Raw genomic sequence first — 13971 nt, 5'->3', positions numbered from 1 at the left:
AAGTAGTTAGGAAAGGGCTTATATTTCACTCTAAGTATCCGTTTTTGGCGATTCATGCCAAAGGGGGAGAAAGTATTAGCCCAAAGCAAAAGGACCGCACCACCACCTAATTTTAAAACTAATGATTTTCAAATTGGTATCTTATTGTGTTCAAAAAGGGGGAGAAAGTAGTATTTTCAAAATTGATATCTTAAAAACCCTCTTGGACACTAAGAAGATGAATTTATTAAGGGGGAGTTTTGTTTAGTCAAAGGAAAAGCATTTGAAACAGGGGGAGAAAATTTCAAATCTTGAAAATGCTTCACAAAATCTCATTCATTTACCTTTGACTATTTGCAAAAGAACTTTGAAAAGGATTTACAAAAAGAATTTGCAAAAACAAAACATGTGGTGCAAGCGTGGTCCAAAATGTTAAAAATAAAGAAACAATCCATGCATATCTTATGAGTATTTATATTGGCTCAATTCTAAGTAACCTTTGCACTTACAATTATGCAAACTAGTTCAATTATGCACTTCTATACTTGCTTTGGTTTGTGTTGGCATCAATCACCAAAAAGGGGGAGATTGAAAGGGAATTAGGCTTACACCTATTTTCTAATTGATTTTGGTGGTTGAATTGCCCAACACAAATAATTGGACTAACTAGCTTGCTCTAGTCTATAAGTTCTACAGGTGCCAAAGGTTCACAATAAGCCAATAAAAAGACCAAGTAAAGGGTTCAAACAAAAGAGCAAAAGACAACCCGGAAGGCACCCTGGTCTGGCGCACCGGACTGTCCGGTGTGCCACCGGACAGTGTCCAGTGCACCAGGGAACTCGACGCCCAACTCTTCACCTTCGAGAATTTTCAGTGGAGCTCCGCTATAATTCACCGGACTGTCCGGTGCACCACCGGACAGTGTCCGGTGCCCCAAGGAAGAGCAACTCTGAACTCGCCAGCTTCGGGAATCCGCTCCGCTATAATTCACCGGACTGTCCGGTGAGTCACCGGACTGTCCGTGTAACAGCGGAGCAACGACTACTTCGCGCGCAACGGTCGACTGCAACGCATTAAATGCGCGCCTGCGCGCGTAGAGGAGCAGAGCACGCGCGGGTGGCACACCGGACAGCCTACAGGGCCTGTCCGGTGCACCACCGGACAGTCAGGCGGGCCCACAAGTCAGAGCTCCAACGGTCGGAACCCAACGGCCTGGTGACGTGGCTGGCGCACCGGACACTGTCCGGTGCGCCCGTCGACAGCAGCCTCCACAAACGGTCAAGTTTGGTGGTTGGGGCTATAAATACCCCAACCACCCCCACATTCAAGTCATCCAAGTTTTCCACCTTCCAACTACTTACAAGAGCTAGCATTCAATACAAGACACACCAAAGAGATCAAATCCTCTCCCAACTCCACACAAAGCTTTAGTGATTAGTGAGAGTGATTTGTTGTGTTCATTTGAGCTCTTGCGCTTGGATTGCTTCTTTTTCTCATTCTTTCTTGCGATCATCTCAATTGTAATCAAGGCAAGAGACACCAATTGTGTGGTGGTCCTTGCGGGAAGTTTGGTTCCCATTTGATTGAGAAGAGAAGCTCACTCGGTCCGAGGGACCGTTTGAGAGAGGGAAAGGGTTGAAAGAGACCCGGTCTTTGTGACCACCTCAACGGGGAGTAGGTTTGGAAGAACCGAACCTCGGTAAAACAAATCCTTGTGTCACACTCTTTGTTCGCTCACAATTTGTTTTGCGCCCTCTCTCTCGGACTTGTTTATATTTCTAACGCTAACCCGGCTTGTAGTTGTGATTAAATTTGTAAATTTCAGATTCGCCCTATTCACCCCCCTCTAGGCGACTTTCAATAAGGCCAGGGGGCACCCCTACCATTTTCATCTCATCAACACCCCCATCATCTTAGCAGTCACAACCTGTAAACCCATCTCCATACAGAAAACCACCACAACAAGTAGGGTATTACGCTCCTCAAAGCGGCCCGAACCTGCTCAAACTTGTGTGTTTCCCTCTCGTGCAGCAACACGAACCATTGAGTCACAATCTACGACGCTGTGAATCATCTAGGCCCCTTAGTGATGTTTTGTTAATTAATGACAACTATTTGTGGACTAACGGTTCTTGGAGAAATAAGAATGCAGGGTTGGATCACATAGAACAGAAAATCTTGGAGATTTATAAGCATTGGTTGTGGATCAAGTGAAGGCAAAGGTATAACATAGGTTTTGTTTTTGCCGGTCTTCAGGAGTTTAGAGAAGATACTTGACCGGATTAGTAGGTTAGATAGTCGTACTATTAAGAGGGGTCAATGACTTTGATCCGTGTAAAACTTAGTGCCTCATAGAGCATCTAGTGGTTGCATTTGCATGAGGACTAACAACACTTCAAATTTCATGAGTTAAAAATCCTTTCAAAAGCTTGTTTGAAAAGTGCAAAGTCTTGGGATGCGCGGACCGTCCGGGCCTTAAGGGCGGACCGTCCGTGATCCTCCAGTGGGGTCCGAAGTCTGTCCACTTCGGACAGGTCCTGTTCATTTGCACTGCGGATCGTTCGGGCCTTGGGGCTGGACCATCCGCAGTCCTGACCAGAAGAGGCTGCTCTCGGCACAGTCCCTGAATTATAGTGCAGACCGTCCGACCTTGATGGGCGGACCATCCGCAGGTGCCAAATTTGGTTTGGGCAGGGACTGTGTGGTTTTTGGGATTTGTACTACGGACTGTCCGGAGGATAAGCCCGGACAGTACTGTCTCCAGGTCTCGGACTGTCCGGCCTTGTAGGCGGACGGTCCGCTTGTGTTGACTCCACTTGGTCAGAGCTCTGGTGCTCCAAGTTGCCAGGCCGCAGACGGTCCGGCCAAGGTGGGCGGACTGTCCGGACCTTACTTTTCTGACAACTCTGACAGATTTCAAACGGGAAAAATAGCCGTTATGTGTACGGCGGACCGTCCGGCCCTAGGGCGTGGACCGTCCGCGTGTGCGTAGAACTTGTGTCTTTTGCTCATAACGGTTGGATTTGAGTGGGGGACTATAAATAGAAGGGGAGCTCATGTGTGAGGGCTCTCTTGGCCATTCCTTGCACACATTGAGCTCATTTGTGATTCTCCAACTCACTCTCTCACACACATTGCTTGAGATTGCATTCTAGTGAGAGATTGAGTGTTCCTAGTGCATTTGCATCCATTGGTGATTCTTGAGGCACTAGGTGGTACATCGAGCAAGCGTCATCAGCTTGTTACTCTTAGAGGTTGCCGCCTCCTAGACGGCTCAGGTGATTGTCTTCGTCGAGCTCTCTAAGAAGATTGTGGAGAAGCCGCGGTGTTGATTGTGAGGGGTTCGCGCCTACCTCGCTGGAGCAGCAAAGGTGACATTAGTGGAATCGAGGTATTGAGTGATTTCTTGTCCACTTGGCTCAAAGATCAAGCCGTGTCTTGATAGAGGAGCAAGTGAGAGCTTGAAGTCCACCTCAACGTGAATTAGGGGTGATCGGCAAATCACCGATACCACGGGATAAAATTCGTGTCTTTACTTTCTTGCATTACTTATTGCCGTGCAAGTGATTAGTATTTTGCATATTGTTCATCAAATATTCAATCTCCCTAGTTGATTCTCATAGTTTGTTTACTTGTTATCACTAGAGAATTTATACCTCTTGTTATATTGATTAAATTTCCCTAGTGTTTTTGATTTTAGTCAAAACCGTCTATTCACCCCCTCTAGCCGGTGTCCTAGATCCTACAAGTGGTATCAGAGCCGAGGACTCCATTGTTTGTGGATCTAATCATCCCAGAGTGGGACAAAATGGCTAATAACAACAATGTGCACATTGGGAAGCCACCACATTTTGATGGGAATAACTACGACTATTGGAAAATAAGAATATCAATGCATCTTAGAGCAATGGGTGGAAAATTTTGGCCAATTTTCAGGGATGGATTTGTTGTGTTGAAAGAAGATGAACCATCCGTTAGTGACAATGAGAATATCCTTACAAATGATCAAGCCATGAATGTATTCTATGATGCTCTTGATATAAATGAGTTCAATCGTATCATGAATCTCACAACCGCTCATGAGATTTGGATTAATCTAATGGAAATTCATGAAGGAACTACAATTGTGAAGAGTGCCAAGCTATATGTGTGCAAAGGGAAGTTTGAGCAATTTATTATGAAAGAAGATGAGAGTGTATTCGATATGTTCAACCAGTTAAATGAGATAGTGAATGAACTCAAGGGACTTGGTTTTAATGTACCAGATGTGGATTTCACTCTTAAGTTCCTTAGATCACTTCCGGAGAAATATGAGACCATTGTGACAATGTTAGTAAGAAGTGATCTATCTACAACTTCTCCAACCGAAGTATTGGGGGAAATTCTTACTCAAGATATATTCAAGAAATCTCAAGCCGATGCTATAAGTTTGGCAAAGAAAGTGAAGAATGAATCAATTGCTCTAAAAGCTAAAGCCTCTAAGGCAATTGAAAAAGAAGATAGTAATGATGACGAAAATGAAAGTGAGAGTAATGGTGATATGGCTCTATTTGTAAGGAAATTCAACAAATTTATGAAGATGAAGAGAGGCCAACCTAGAAGAGGTCAAACATCAAGAAGAAATGCTTTCAATGATAGAAAATGTTTTGAGTGTGGGGAACCCGGTCACATTGCCATGAATTGCCCTAACAAGAAGAAGAAGGGCAAAGATGAAAGTGATAAGAAGAAAAAGAAATTCTACAACAAGAAGAAAGATGGCAAAGCCTACCTAGTTGAATGGGACTCAGATGATAGCTCGGATGATGATGATGATGACACCTCATCCAAGCTTAATGCCGGAATTGCCATCAAGGAAGCTCCCTCACTCTTCTCATCCCCCCATTGTCTCATGGCAAAGGGAGATGCTAAGGTAAAAATCATCACCGATTTAAATGATATAGATGATGATGTTGATGATGATGGCTATTCATATGATGATCTTGTTAGAATGTTAGGTGAGGCCGATGACTACATGCATAAAGAAAAAGAAAAATTTAAGACCTTGAAGGAATTGTATAAAAACCTCCAAGTGTCTTTTGAGGAGCTCAAGATCTCTCACAATGATCTAAAAGAAAATTGTGAGAAGCTTGCGGATGCTCAAAAATCATCTATTGTGCATGAAGTTGTGGTGGTCACCGAGGATGTTGGAGTCACTTGTGACTTACTTGATAGTCTTATAAGTGAACCACTACCTACTAACTCTATTTGTGATAAATGCAAAATTTCTCTCATAAATGATAATATTGCTCTTGATTAATCAAAAATCATTGTTGAGAATGAAGTGTTAGTAGATAGAGTAAATGCTCTAACTCATGATCTAGAGAAAACATATGGTGGAAAGGCTAAATTGGATTTCATATTGGGAAGTCAACGGTGCTCACTTAACCGTGAGGGTCTTGGATATGTTCCCAAGAAAGGAAAGAATGCTTTTATAAAGCAAAAGACATTGTTTGTGAAAGAATGTGACAAAGTGTGTCACAAGAAGGGACATATTAAGAAAAATTGTCCTAAGCTCAAGAATGTATCCTCCACTTGTTTTGAGCATTGTTATGTTCTTTCTCATAATGCAAAAGGTGTTCATGCTAGATTTGTTGGTACTTCAATTGTTGGCAACAAAAAGAAAGCTATTTGGGTGCCAAAGACCTTGGTCACTAACATCGAAGGACCCAAGCAAGTTTGGGTACCTAAAAGAGATTGATTTCCTTTTGTAGGTGAACTACAAGGCGGGAGGGAATCATTGGGTGTTAGATAGTGGATGCACTCAACACATGACCGGAGATATGAAAATGTTCACCCAAATGAGTGAGGAAGATTGCTCAAATTATGATAGTATCACATTTGGAGATAATTGCAAAGCAAAGGTTAAAGGATTGGGTAAAATTGCTATTTCGAATGATCATTCCATATCAAATGTGCTCTTGGTTGAGTCTTTGAATTTTAATTTACTATCCGTAGCTCAATTATGTGATTTACGATTTAGTTGCAATTTCACGGTTGATGATGTTATTATCTCTAGTGTTGATGGTAGCAATCTTAAGTTTAAAGGTTTTAGACATGAAAATCTTTACCTTGTTGATTTCTCATCTAGTGAGGCAAAGCTCACAACTTGCTTATTCTCAAAGGCTTCACTAGGTTGGTTATGGCATAGAAGACTTGGTCATGTTGGAATGAAGCAACTCAATTGATTAACCAAGCATGACTTAGTCTGTGGCTTGAAAGATGTGAAATTTGAGAAGAACAAATTGTGTAGCTCTTGTCAAGCCGGGAAGCAAGTGGCAAATACTCATCCAAATAAAAGTCAAATGTCCACTCATCGACCTTTGGAATTACTTCACATGGATTTATTTGGGCCCACATCGTTTGTGAGTATTGGTGGTAATTCCTATTGTCTTGTGATTGTGGATGATTATTCTAGATTCACTTGGGTTTATTTTCTTCGGGATAAATCTAATGTGTTTGAAACATTCAAGTCATTTGCTATATTGGCACAAAATCAATTTGATTTTGATATCAAGAAAGTTAGAAGTGATAGTGGATCAAAATTCAAAAATGCAAGAATTGATGAATATTGTGATGACAAGGGTATTAAACATGAATTCTCTTCTAATTATACCCCGGAACAAAATGGTATTGTTGAAATAAAGAATAGGACTCTCATTGATATGACTATGTCTATGTTAGCGGAATATAATGTGTCGGATTCTTATTGGGCCGAGGCAATAAACACCGCTTGCCATTCATCAAATAGACTATATTGTCACAAGCTTTTGAAGAAAACTCCCTATGAATTGCTCATTGGTAGAAAGCCAAATATCTCATATTTTAGGGTATTCGGTTGCAAATGCTATATTTTGAGAAAGGGAAGCCGACTCTCTAAATTTGAGAAGAAATGTGATGAGGGTTTTCTTCTTGGATATTCATCAAATAATAAGGCTTATAGAGTTTTCAACAAAACTCATGGTACTATTGAAGAAGCATATGATGTTGAATTTGATGAAACTAATGGGTCTCAAGATGAAAGTGATAATCTTGATGATGTTGGTGGAACTCAATTGAAAAATGCTATGAAAACAATGGCCATTGGTGAAGTAAAGCCAAAGGAAGATGATGATGAAAATAGTGTGGTTGTCATTCCTTCCTCTTCAACTCTAAATGAAGAAGATCACGAAAGCCAACAAAATGATGAAATTATTGCTACTCATGATCAAGGTACTTTAAGTCATTCGGTTCCTCCTAATGCTTCAACTAGCAATTATCAAACGGTGTCAAGAATTCATCAATCTATTGTGAAGGATCACCCGATTGATCAAATTGTGGGTGATATTAGTAAGGGTGTTCAAACTCGCTCTCACATAGCTTCATTTTGTGAACATTTCTCTTTTGTATCTTGTATGGAACCTAACCGTGTAGATGAAGCTCTACTTGATGTTGATTGGGTGAATGCAATGCATGAAGAATTAAATAACTTCACTCGAAATGAAGTTTGGGAGCTTGTTGAGAGACCAAAGAACCACAATGTTATTGGTACAAAATGGGTGTTTCGCAACAAGCACAATGAAGATGGGGGTAGTAGTAAGAAACAAGGCAAGATTAGTTGCACAAGGATATACTGAAATTGAGGGATTGGATTTTGGGGAGACTTTTGCTCCCGTGACAAAATTAGAAGCAATCCGGATTCTTCTTGCTTATGCTTGTGCACATAATATCAAGCTCTACCAAATGGATGTAAAGAGTGCCTTTCTAAATGGTAAGATTAGTGAACTAGTGTATGTTGAACAACCTCTCGGTTTTGAGGACCCCAAAAGACCTAACCATGTGTTCAAGCTTTCTAAAGCTCTCTATGGGCTTAAGCAAGCTCCACGCGCTTGGTGTGAAAGGCTTAGGGATTTCTTGCTTTCCAAAGACTTTAAAATTGGGAAGGTTGACACTACCCTATTCACTAAAAGAATTGGCAAAGACTTATTTGTTTGTCAAATTTGGGGATTATTCGAATTTTCTCTCTGATCTAGAATTGAGCAATAGATTCACAAATCTGATTGGTGGGATTATTAGTGCTACTCATTGTGAATGTTGTGCAAAAATTTGGACAAGTTTGGATGGATATTTTCTGTGGAATCGTCGATTAAATGATTGAGGCGACTAGGGTTCTAGAGAGTCGCCCCTGGACGGTCGCGGACCATCCGTCAGGTGGGCGCGGACCATCCGGACCTGTGGCACGGACAGTCCGGCCCTCTAGCGCGGACAGTCCGGACCCTGACAAAGAATTGCACTTCCTTTCTCTATGATTGTGGCATTATCAACTTTTCACCTATGGATGTTTCTCACATTTATTATAGTGGTCTGGGTGGTCTTCGAAAGAAGCTTGCCGGTCGCTTCAAATCAAAGCGCCCTCGTGCAGACGATGCTGACTACACTCCAACCACTGACTCAGAGGGCCAATCTTCAGCTGGGGGTAGTGTATCTATGGACACAGAAGACATTCCGCATACTCATCCTGACTATCCAATTGACATCACAGGATGGACATTTCCAAAGAGGAGGTTCTCTATGGCAGAATACTGCTCCAGGAGAACTGTCAATCAATATACTCTGCCATCAGACACAAATGTTCAATTCTTTCACACTCAGGTCCAATTTGATGTTTTTGGGGCACATTGATGGATACCAACTTTCACAAACATTAGGTGATTGATTGGACTTTCATGCTAGGACAATCAGTTATGGAGGACATGATTCCAAAGTTTGAGACATGTGGTCTGTATCACTTTATGGGTCAGAGGACTGATTTCAGTGAGGTGACACTAAAGCAATTCCTGGCCACAACTGAGATTGATATAGATGAGGAATCCATCACTTGGATGACTGGTTTCAAAAGATATTCTGCAATGTTTGCTGAATTTGCAGCTGCCAACAGTCTGAATTATGGCACCATTTCAGCTGGGATTGATCTCTACACTGAAGATAACTTTGAAGACTTTGTGCAATTTTATGAGCCAGCAAGGCTAGGCATACCTAGGAGGTTTGGAGAGACAGCAGGACTGAGGCATCATCCTGCTGTGATCAACAAAATTGCAAGAGTCACAATTCTTCCCAAGAGTGGGGACAAGAGCAAAATTCGAGACAAATTCTGGAACATTATCCACCATGTCATGAATGGTGAGGTAATGAATATTGTTCTTTTCATGATGAGACAGTTAAATGATCTAAAAATGGACAAAAACCAGAATTTAGCCTATGCGCCTTACATTATGGCTCTCATCAAAGCAAAGACAAGATTTGAGGGGCCTTGTGAGATAGTTCATACACCCTTTAGACCCTTCAAGAATGAAATTGGGTTCCTCACCAGGCCACTCACTCCCTTCCCAGATGATGAGGAAGATCCTGGTTATGATGTAGGGGAAGCTCCTGAAGTTGAGGTAGAGCAGATGCCTCCTCCTCCACCTCCTCCTCAGCCTCAGCAGTACTGGCAGCCTGGTCCAGGCTATTTTGACCCATATTTTCAAAACATGCAGCAAGGGCTTTAGACCCACATGGATAGCCGCTTCTAGGGAATGATGACACATATGGACCAGTGCATGGATACCATGCAATCTAGTTTTGATAATAACTGGGATGCGCTAAACACTGAGTATTCTAAATTTTGCAGTCACATTCAAAATCATGTCACTGATCCTATCATGAACAGACTCAACAACATGCAACAGAATTTTCAGGACAACATGGGAGCTCTGTCTAGTCAATTTGACAATCTCTCTACCAATGAAAGCATGCAAGAGATCAGTCAGAGGCAGCAACAACTCCAGCAAGACTTTGGACAGTTCTCCTCTCTCTTTGACACCTTCAGCACTCACTACTATAGCATGCATCCTCCACCAGGTGATCAGTGAAGCCTCTCCTTTGTGGCAATTGATGCCAAAGGGGGAGAGAAGAGAAGAAAGAGAAGAGAAGTTGTCATATGTGGACATTGAGACTGTGCATGTGCATGTTTACCATTTTATGTCGTATGCACTATTTTATGTCTTATGCACTTGGTATTGGCTACTATTTGAACTTTGAACTCTATGTCTTATGACTGTGGACAACTATTTGTAATATTCTGTGGGTTGAACTATATTTAGTTCAAATTACTCTGTGAATGGTTAATCGATGAGTGATTATAATTGCTGCGCTTACTTTACATATTATCTCTTGTACGCCTCGATAACCATGACTGTAAGAAGGTCTCCATCAAAACTCTGATCTATTATGTGTGTTGTATCTTCAGCTTAAAATATCATGCACACACATAGGGGGAGCTTTTCCTACATTCTGAGTTTTATTGGGATTTATCTATCTCTCAGACAGAACTTCAAATCAAGATAAGTCCTATGAAACTCATCTCCAAAATCCTTCTTATACCTAAGGTATGAGGGAGATTTGGAAAAATAAAACTTCTCTTGAATATATTGTGTAGTGTTGTCATCATGTCACACCCGATTTTAGAAGGCAAACCGAATGTGAACCATGTACGTGCCAGGATCAGCAATTCACGTACACAACAGTTACATAACTGGACATCATCACACAATGCTCAAATCATAATATAAAAGGGGAATAATAGTAGATTACATCATATGTCTGAGACATCCACGTAGTCTTTACAAAAATCAAAGTGCGGAAAAGAAACGTAGATACACACGGCCTTCACAGGCAGCCGACTGGGGGTTGCCGCTAACCCACGCCTAGAACTCGTCGTAATCTTGGAACTCCTGGAAGTCTCCTTCCACGGCTTCATCTTCTCTTGAGCAGTGGTTGCAATGCTGACAACCTGGGGAGGGGGGGTTTGGTGTGTAGAGCAAGGGTGAGTACACATCAACATACTCAACAAGTGTCCTGTTTGGCTGTAGTGGACTAGCTTTATGTGGGTTAAGTCAAGCAATTGCTTTTAGTTGGTCAGGTTATTATTACTAGTAGAGAAACCCAAGTTTTATAATTAACCCACGTTATTAACCCAAACGTACTCCTTTCCAAATGGAAAGAGTACCACTTACCATTACCAGAGTCAATACCAGAACCATCATTCTCATTGCCACCTGTAATCCGAACATCTCTGATCAAGTACCACTAATCAATGGAGCTCCCTTGGCCACTCATAACTGCGAGCATGACTGATATATTAGTTTTCAAACATTCTGCAGAGGTTGCGCACTTTACCCACAAGCAGTGATTCCCTTTCTGCCTGGAGATCATGACTCTCCATTGATCACTACCAACGTGACCCATCAGGGTATCACTACGTAGCCTTTACAAAGATTCCCTGGTGCTGTAGCCGCCCGTTAGGTTTCCTAAATGCACCGCACTCCTCCCCAAGGGGCTAACCAAACTTGGCAGAGCGAGCCGCATACACCGAGCCCCATTAACGGCACGACGGCTAAGCGAACTACACCCCGAGTTCTCTAATTATTCAGCTAAGGGCATCCCACTCCACCCTCATGGTTGCACTGTTTTCCCGGACGGTCATCCAACGAACAGGTCCTTACGGAGAGGCACTCAAGAAACCGCTCGAGCCCCCTTAAATGCCACAAGTATAATATCATGATAGAGAAGGGAAATAGCGTATCATTGATAAATCTCATCATGTTCATTGATTAATGTTGAGCAATAGCAATAAGCTAAACAATAATAATCCAACCCAAATAGGTAAACAAGGACATGGATAACAGAAGCTAGTCAATCCTTAGGTATAACTGTGTAGATGCGGGAAGTGAATTATAGAATGTATAGGACAAAGATGGGTTAAGGGACACTTGCCTCCACCAATTAGCTGCTGCTCAGGGGCTTCTCCTGCGAGTTCTTTGGGCTCCTCAACCAGATCGTTCTCTATACGAGTTCAAACATACATTCCACACATTTAATACAAAAGAACAGTACACCATACAATGAAATGCAATAATCGAACAGACGTTCAACGCGGAGCTCGCAATTACGGTTAAGAGAGAAAGAGGAAATGACAGTCGAGTCTACGGTCGAGAAGAGATCACGTTACATAATTATAAATTAAACCACTCGTTTAAACAGAAAGGGAATCACTTTGGCCATTGCGTTTAGCATAAAGTAAGGTCATGTTCCATATTTAATGATTATAATTAGATAAAGATGAATGAAAGGGAGTGGTCGCATGACGAGACGTGCGACGCAACATTTAAATTGAATTAAGAAATGAACGACTCGCCGCGCGACGGAGCGCGCAACGAGATTCTTGCATTAATTATAGATAAACGTTAAGCGTTGCGCGACGAAACGCACGACGGCTTACATCAACAGAACTGCATTTAAACAAATTGTCGCGCGACGAAGCGCGCGACACAGCTCCTTAATAAATATAAATTTAAAAAGAATCGTCGCGCAATGAAGCGCGCGACGCAACATATTAATAAAGACGAATTTAGAATGAACCATCGCGCGACGAAGTGCGCGACGTAGCACATCGACTAAACTAAAATTAAAATGGATTAAGACGAGGGTCGAACGCAGCGCGACTACGGTCGCACGCGCGAGAGCATGCTGCGCGTGTCGAGGGCACGCGAGCCGTGCAGGCGCGCGGGGCGCAAGGCCGACGGGGTACGGGCTCGGGCAGGGGCGCGCGAGGGCACGACCGGGGGCACGGCCAGGGCGCGGGGGTATGGGCGGGGCCGGGGCGCAGCCACCGGCGCGCGGCCAGGGCACGGGGCGCGGGGCGTGGGCTCACCGAGGAGGGAGCTCGCTGGGGCGGGGCTCGCGCGGGGCGGGGCTCACCGGGGAGGGGCGCTGGGGAGGGCCGCCGGGGAGGGGGAGGGTGCGACAAGGCGGGGCCGCGGCGGGGAGGGCCGCCGGGGAGGGGCCACGGCGGGGGTGGGGCTCGCCGGGGAGGGGAGGGCGCGCCGGGGCGGGGCCGCGGCGGGGAAGGGGCGCGATGGGGGCGGGGCTCGCGGGGAGGGGAGGGCACGCGGGTAGGGCGCACGAGGAGGAAGAAAGGGAGGGGGAGGGAGAGAGAGAGGGAAGGGAAGGGGAAGCTCACCTCGGGGATCCAAACTCTGGCGATCACCGTCTCCAAACCCTAGGGCACCACGAGGAGAGAGAGAGAGAGAGAGGTGGAAGAGGGAGAGGGAGGTTACTGCGCGGGAGAAATCAAATGAGAGAAAGGGATCAGGGGGCGGGGGGCGCGTGCATGCGGAGGGCAGGGGCACCAAGGGCGCGCAGGCCGGGCTAGGCCACACCGCGAGTCAAAACCCACGACGCGCACAACCACCAATCGGAATCCGATCGCGAACCGAAATTCGAAATGGAACGAGACGAACACGCGACTAACCACGACATCAGACAAAGAAATATGCTTCAGCATGATGCAACACCCATGACACTTAAGTTTTGCTTACACATGACACGGACACCCGTCACTATATTGCTTTGAAATTGGGAAGAAGGAGCGAAACGAAAAAAGGAAAGAGAGTAACGCCTGAATTTGGTGAGTAAAAAAAAGATAAAATTCTACCCCCAAATTCAGGGCGTTACAAACCTATCCCCCTGAAAAGAATCTCGCCCTCGAGATTCAAGGTTGGCCAGCAAAGAGTTCAGGGTACTTGGCCATCAGATCATCTTCACGCTCCCAGGTTGCTTCTTCTTCAGAGTGGTGACTCCATCTAACTTTGCACATTCTGATAGTCTTCCTCCGGGTGACTCTGTCTACAGTCTCAAGAATCTATGGTGGCTTCTCTATGTAGGTCAAGTCTTCTTGGACCTCCAGACCTTCCACTGGCAACTGCTCTTTTGGCACACACAGACACTTCTTCAATTGAGACACATGAAAGATATCATGCACTGCGGACAAGCCTTCTGGCAAACTGAGCTGATAGGCCACTTCTCCACGCCTTGCGAGAATCTGATACGAACCAATGTAGCGGGGTGCTAGCTTGCCTTTGACTCCGAATCTTCTGA

This window comes from Zea mays, chromosome 4, assembly GCF_902167145.1.
Source record: "Zea mays cultivar B73 chromosome 4, Zm-B73-REFERENCE-NAM-5.0, whole genome shotgun sequence".
In the NCBI taxonomy this organism is placed as follows: Eukaryota; Viridiplantae; Streptophyta; class Magnoliopsida; order Poales; family Poaceae; genus Zea; species Zea mays.
Note: the sequence above shows the minus strand (reverse complement) of the source record.